This window comes from Papaver somniferum, chromosome 11 (genome assembly GCF_003573695.1).
Source record: "Papaver somniferum cultivar HN1 chromosome 11, ASM357369v1, whole genome shotgun sequence".
NCBI classification, from domain to species: Eukaryota; Viridiplantae; Streptophyta; class Magnoliopsida; order Ranunculales; family Papaveraceae; genus Papaver; species Papaver somniferum.
The window spans coordinates 65,277,417-65,285,273 of NC_039368.1; the positions used below are offsets into that span (position 1 = coordinate 65,277,417).

Sequence of the window (7,857 nt, forward strand, 5' to 3'; positions counted from 1 at the left end):
GAAATCAAATTGCATATACGACCAAAAAATTTAGGCATGAGGCACTACCATTCTTTTATATGCTAAAAATGTTGATTTTGATTATGAAAGGGATTAAGTTAAAAGAGAATTTAATTTTGAATAAAAGAAATGGTTTCACATTAAATGGAAAAAATAACTCCCAAATAAATGACATTAAGAGGGTGGAGAGGAAATTCAAAAACTTATTAAATACAATCTAGATCACTATTTGGATGCTAAAAATGTAAATTGAAAATCTTAAATCTGCAACTCAATCTCAACCCTTCTTTATATGATAAAAATATAGATTGAAAAACTTAAATATAGACCGTCTTTTATGTGTCCCAAATATAAATAACCGTCTATATGGAAAAACACCATTATCCCTTATAATATAGATATTAAATTATCTCTCTAGTTTATTTGATTAAAACATAAATTTCTAATCATCAAGAATACATAACACACTTTGGATAATTTGACTTATGTAAACAGTGGCGAGGATTTGTCCTTCCAAGAAATAAATTTATGGCCTCAATTCCTCGTACGAATATGCATCCTTCCACCCATTACCGATAATAAAACGCACAAACCTCTTCCCCTTCTTCTCTTCGCACAAAGTCTGTCTCCTTCTTGCTCTCTCATTCTTCCACCACAAGATCAAATCCAGACCTCATATGGACGAAACTCCGACACACCGCTATAGTAAAATATAGAAAAAAATAAATAATAATTTGTAAGTACATCGTTATGGTCTTTATATTCACTTGATTTCAAGAATTCCCAATTAGTTTAGTACAGATACTTAGGGTATTCTTAACCTGGAGACTTTGGATTAACTTGGAATTATTTTTTTGTTTTGATCAGAATTAACTTGGAGATTTTCATAGGTTTCTCACTGAAAAACATTCTGAGTACACATATTTATGGGGTATAAGAAAACTCAGGAAGACTTCAACCATAGAAATATAGATGCTAAAACTTTTTGTTAACGGTTAAGACGCAGGTAAAACTAAATCAATCGATATTTTTTTTTGGCAGTAATCTTAAAAGGATGATGTAATTTCTATTGCTAAGTTTCTTATTTTTGTATTTTGATTTGTGTATTCAGGTGTTTTTTTAGGTATAAAAGTTACATAGTTGCTGCGAATTTCATTTCTATGAAGTTATTTTGAGTTCCAAATGTTATTTCATTAATGAAATTTGAATTATTTTATTTTTGATGATTTAGGTTAAGTTTGTCCATGGTGCAGGCATTCAATGTTCTTCGAAGTATTGTCCTTACAAATCCTCCATACGAAAATGTCTCTCTCAGGGTTTCAGAAGATTGGATGTAAGTTAGTCATTCAAGTGATATTTTGTTTTACTTGATCAAAACTATTAGGTTTGTCCTTTGCATTTGAAAGAAGGAGAAATGGTGTGGACACGCAAGTGTTTATGTCAAACATTTTCTCTCATCTTTAGTTTTAAACTACTTATGATTTTGATGGTGTAATGTAATTGGGGTTAACTTGATTGCAGATATTTGGGCTTGGATACGAAATTGAAACACCCAATTTAGGACGAAGAAAGGTAGTTTGGTTAAAAATTCCACAAGTTTTTTCAGTTCCTCGGTGGAGGTATTACTCAAAAAATCTTTCAAGAGGAAGAGTTCAATTTTTCGGGTTTTAGCTCTTTGGTCTTTGGGGTTTCCGTGAAATACACAAATTTCATTCGTTATTTATGTTTGTGTATCCGAATACTACTGTCAAAACATAGCGATATGCCAAACGAAAAGGTATAATTTCTACCAAGAGTTTGTTTTGGGGGTTATGCAATGTTTTTCTTTATTTAGTCTTCATATTTTTTATGGCTTACCTTTTTCTTGCATAACCCCCAAATCAATACTTCATTGCTGGATTCCAGGCACATTAAGTGATTGATCCTCTTAAGTATTTCCTTTAAGTGATTTCTCAATCAAGATACAAATCACTTAAGAAGCAAGCTACGGCAACTCTAACCTTAGCTTATTTCGAAGAGATGAAAACACCAACATTTGAAGATCTAATGGGGAAGCTGTTATTGGAATACTGCCGAATCCGGTGGCAAAAGCCTGCTCCAATAACAGTTTCTCCTTATCTATGTTCTTCTACTGCTTCTGTCTGTATGGCTTTATAGCTAATTGACTGATATTTATTTTGTATTCAGAAAATTATCTTCATTGGAAATTTCGAATCAAATATCCATTAGTTTTCCCTGGGATGTATCACGGAGATAAGAACTCCAGGGTCTATCATGACCTGTAAAAGTGTGGCGTAAGTCACCAGAACCAGCCTCTCAGTTCTTTCTTTATTTTGTTTGTATAAAAAAATAGTTAGATCTCATAAAAAAATTGTTTCTTAAACTTCATGCTTATTCATGGGGGTATTTTTTTTGTCTGATTAGGTTTGTTGATGAAATTTTGTTTAGGTTTGAACGATTTTTTCTGGATCATCATTTTTTTTTCATGATTAGCACTGTGGATTAATTTTCAAGTATGGTCTTTTTTTGTAGATTATGCACAGTTAAATTCGCGTTGGGAAGAGTATGCTTATATTATGATTAAACTGTTTTTTTTCTTTGGATTAAATTTGGTACATGTCTATTTTTAGGCCCCCATGGTTCGTCTGAATGACACCGTTACGACATAATCCTTATTTGATTGAAACCCCAAAAAATCATATGAATTTATGGTATTTCATTAGGGAAAAAGTGAACCAGCAATATGCACAGGCACACAGAACTATAACATCAAGTTTTTACCTTTAAGCTCTTAACTTCGTCAATTGATACCTCAAATTCAACTAAAAATTCTAAAATCCCAAATGAATTTGAATGCATTATTTTGTAATTGATTTGGGGTTATAGAGTTCAATGGTGATGTTGTCTAGTAGTGAAATATGACAAGTTTATCATGGATTTGGGATATATACTGATCAATGTTGGTGTTGAAATTTACATTTTTTTTGAAGCATGTTGAAAGTTAAATATTGCAGTGAAATATGTAAAGTTCGTCTTCCTTCGGCAGTAGGTCGAAAGGTACCACCACATATGGGATCGGTTGAAAATGAAACAAATTGATTTGGGGGTTAATGTGCCTGTAACAAATTTTGTATGGCTTAGTCTTCTCATGCTGGATTCCTACACTACTTTTAGATTCACAGTATTGATTGGTGAATGATATCCGGGGAGCGCTAACCAATAATTGTTGTTGATCCATGTGCAGGTTTGTCCCTTTTAATTTTCACTGCAGCCTATGACTACCGATATAAGCTTTTGAGCAGCCAGGATAGTGTGAACATATATTCCTATGCAATTTCTGGCGAAGGAAAATGACAGTAACATATTCATGTTATTTGAAGTTCGAGGTTAGTTTAGAATGGCCATTGTAAACTAAGATCTATCATGTATGAGTTGTATTTCAGTTTTAGTCATTACATCTAAAATGAGATGGTTGGGTTTTGCTCAATCTGTTAAAAAATATACTGCAGTTGTAATTATGTACATGTAAGCGATTATGGATCTTTAAGTTCAAAAATAACATACCTCATACAATTTGTTTGATGGATTATTCATCAGTCGGCAGATAGTAGGTCGCGATACTGCAATGATGTATCTTATCCCATCAAATGTCATAAGTAAAAGTTTTGTTATGTGGTATAAAGTAGTTTGCTGACAGTAGTAAATCCCAACATCCACCGTAGTGCCTTATTATGTGACACAATGTGTCTATTTTTTTCTTTCTCTTTTGATTTAATTTGTTACAGCGTTAAATGAAATATACAGAGGGAGTTAAAGTTACTTCTTACTGAACTGTATATTGAGATTATGAAGTTCTTTTTTCAACTAATGTGGTCTTGATTATTTCTGGATTATCATAGTTTAAGCTCTATATTTTCCAAGGTCTATCAATCGGTAGACACATTACAGTAGTAGCAAAACTTTGTAACTTTCGGCTTTCCCGCAAACACTTTGTAACTTTCGGCTTTCCTCGAGTTATTTCCTATAGACTAGGGTGGATATTGGAATTTCGGGAACTTTCATACATTTGTTTAATTAGTCTTTCTCAGTTGGTATTTTGTTTTCTTTACATTGTCTTATTCACGAGATTGTGGTGTGTGGAGTTATAGTTCGTTTCCTTTAAGAACTATTGTGGTGATGGATGTAAATGCAAAACTGAATCAGTTTTTTTCAGGTATGTGACACTGCTCCTCGACTCCGGATAAAATTTGGTTTTCCACACACGTTCTTTGTGAGGCATCGTAATACTCGGTGTTTCTATGATAGCAGCAGTTTAAGTATGTTGAGATGTTTGTTTTTGCAGTGAAGTTTGAGCACTTACTGTGCATTTTTTTAAGTAGTTAAAGACTTCCCATTGTGGTAGCCTGAATCACAATACCATGAATCCTTTTCAAAGTTAATAAACTTAGCAGTGAATGATATTGCCCAACATTCTTCTTTTTCTTCCAGGAAATCCATATTCGTGTGATTATTAAGAGCAAGTTTTATGGTGGAATCCAACCTATTCCAAGTTTTCGGGAGCTGCTGAGTCCCAATGGTTATGCCAAATGACGACAAACATGGTAACGATTTTGAAACTGACAAAGGCATATTATTTTCAGGTGTTACCATAAGTGTTGAGGGCATAAATTTTTCAGGTGTGGGATATGTACTTATTCCCTATCAATTCTATGAACCCAATTTGGATCAATGTTTGTAAGGGCTAATATCATATATTTAACAAACAAAAAACCCTACAGTTTTGGGAGCAATACGAAAAGTTGTTGGCATCAAAAGAAGTTAAGTCTTCGGGACATTTGATACGAAATTAATTATTAACCAACATCAAGCCCCGTGTCGTGATGGCACGGGTAAAGGCCTAGTTTAATTTACAAAACGCAACGGTATATAAATGTTGATAATTTTCCATTTCAATAGATTAATGATCCTAATTATTAGAAAAAATATTCCATGAATTTGTTTTATTCTAGTGGCTCGTTAAATGTTTTATATGACTAAAGATATTTAATATAAGACTATTAACAAGATTAGTTTTATCTTATATAATATGATCACATTATTAAATTTAATTCTAATAATCTTACTTTGGTTTAGATGCAAAATAGCGTATCTCTGATTTTTATAAACTAGTTTAGTTGGTAAAAATTTCAACCGTAGTAATAATTAATAAATCTGCATAGCTACTTGATCCAATTATTATTTTATCGCTATATATTTGTTAATGAGATTTTGATTTAAGTTATGTTCAATATGATACTAATTTACATTTTAACAGTTTTAATTCGTCATACTAATTTTCTGTTTCAAAAGGTAATTGAATCTATTTACGAAGAAGGATCCTACAAATCTTTCTGAATGAAATTATAAATCATCGATTTTCTAAAAAAAAACTATATCACATTTCTATGATCGGTCATCTCTGAATGTAGTTGCCCTGTCAAGGTTGGCCAAGCCCAACAATGCCTTCCTACGAACAGAAAAAACGCAAATTTCACTATTCCCCAATGCTGGATTAACAAAGTACCAACTTATTAAGATTAACTAATCTCCAAAATTCTATTGTAACTGGTGTAATCCTGATAAATTTTACTTCATAAAATATATATACGACTAAACAAGAAGCAAGCAATCAAAATGTTATACAAATCAATCTCAATTCATCTTTTAGTTATTGATTGTTTTAGTGAATTTAGATTTATCTCACAAGCCCAACCCAGTTCTAAACTAATCTAGTTCACTAATTGGCACTGGATATTCCTATTATTTGCCATATAAGATCTAATTGTGAGCTCTGATTCCAACACTGTAGCGCCCCCAAAGCTAGCAGCTAACTAATCCAAAAGGTTAACTATAAAATGAGGCATTAAGGATCTAAAACCATCTATTTAAACGATAAGAAAGAATTTCTAAACAAAGATTAACTCGAATCTAAATCCACTCTGAAATAAATACAAGAACTCCTCTCAAATGATACATATTTAATGGTGAGTTGATTTATAAATAGAATATAAACACAAAACAGACATCGCGGAAGCTAACTAACTAACGTAACCAACTCCTCAGAGCTGTCATCGCCACGTGCACATCTTGATCTGTATCTGAAACTGAAAGTGGGAATGGGTGAGCACATCATCCCTAGAAGAGGTGCCCAGCATAAATAACAACTAACTTTCAAGTAATCATTGAAAACTGATGAAACACGGAAAACGGTAAAACATATTGTAGAAACTTTTTCAAAGTAATTTAAAAGCACAGTAAACATCCATGTATGAGACATGTGTTGCCCGCACAATACTAAAGAATAATATTGTGGTGTATCGCCCTAGCCATGTAATATTGAGGTGTCTCGCCCTACCCATAGAATACTGGATATAAAGGAAGAATAATATTGCGGTGTATAGCCCTAGCCATGTAATATCGCGATGTATCGCCCAAGCCATATAATACTGGATATATAAAGTTTTGGGCACACATCTCATATTAAACACTCAAATAAACATGTATATGGACAAACTCCTTCTTTTGAATTTATAATATTGATGCCAATTCCACACCGAATAGGTAATATTATGGTGTATCGCCCTAGCCATTGCATAAAAGCTGAAAGTAAGTAGGTATAAATGAAAACGTGAATGAGCGTATCCTATATACCACAGATGGAAATTCTTATTTCCCACAACATTCATAATCACAAACAAAGCATTTCAATTCTTTTCCAAGTGATGGAAAGATTAAAAGAATCAACAGAACTTTCGGAAAGTAAATCAAACAATGCATGAATTTAACACAACATAGATTTGTAAAACAATAATGAATACAAGAGAGTTCGTTATCGATTCCCACCTCTTTTGGTGACAAGCCACGCCTACTTCGAGATCCATGATCCTCTGGTTCATCCTTTGAATCGATCGTTGTTAATAATTAACTGTTAATCACACAGGAACTCTAAGAATCTAGCCAAAATGGCTTATACAAGAATCATACAAGTCTATTAATGGTTTTAAGCCCTTTTATGGTTCTACACCTTGTTATTATCTATCTTTAGCATAATTAAGAGTTTACTAATCCAATTAAGTTGATTCTATAGTCCATAGCTAAGTCTTATGAATATCTACAACTGTGTAGAAGAAGTCAAAGGTTAATTCAGACCATAAATTGTCCAAAATGTCTAACTAAGAATACATGGCACTAAGCCCAAGTCCACTAGACTCGGTCCATTACACAAGTGCTGACCCAACAGGGTCAACTAACGGTCACTGATGGTCAAATGGTTCAACTAACAGTCAACGTCCAGTCAAAGGTCAAAGTCCATGGTAAATGGTCAAGGTCGAGTCAACTCAGGTCATGATTTGTAACTCAGTTAGATAACACCGATTCAACTCAGTCAGATAAACTGAGTCAACTAAACTGACTGGAATGACTAACATGTAAATACTCTATTGTAACTACAAATTCACTTGCAACCTGATTCTATTCATTTGATCAAAATACAAACTTTCATTTTATACAGTTTTATAATCCCAATACAACTGCAATTTAAGCTTTACCTGCAAAAGCTGCTTTAAGCTTCAACTAAAACAACAACACTACATCAAACAATTCATCTCAACAAGTTGTAGCTGTGACTCTATTCCATATCTCAAAACAGTTCATAAACTTCCACCAACCACTCATATCCCCTGCAGCTTTAACAACACCACTACTACTTGTAACTCAGTACAATTTTGCACTAAACCCTAAGACTCCATTTGCACTTCAGTTGAGATTATAACCATCCACAAATAACTTCAATCATTCTATCCATCTCAACATCCACCA

General features: G+C 33.0%; 1 long non-coding RNA gene across 8 annotated transcripts; it reads left to right on the forward strand.

Moving 5' to 3' along the window:
• The first annotated feature begins 571 nt into the window (after positions 1-571).
• Positions 572-4,898, forward strand: LOC113322472. 8 transcript variants are annotated; one of them, XR_003347149.1, is made up of 8 exons: positions 572-736; positions 868-1,006; positions 1,254-1,333; positions 1,522-1,777; positions 2,188-2,294; positions 3,245-3,386; positions 4,214-4,316; positions 4,489-4,898. It is a non-coding gene; the product is annotated as an uncharacterized LOC113322472 (long non-coding RNA). The 8 variants fall into 8 exon arrangements; XR_003347150.1 differs by lacking the exon at positions 4,214-4,316 and having other exon boundaries at positions 4,489-4,896; XR_003347147.1 differs by lacking the exon at positions 4,489-4,898 and having other exon boundaries at positions 4,214-4,468.
• Positions 4,899-7,857: the final 2,959 nt, after the last annotated feature.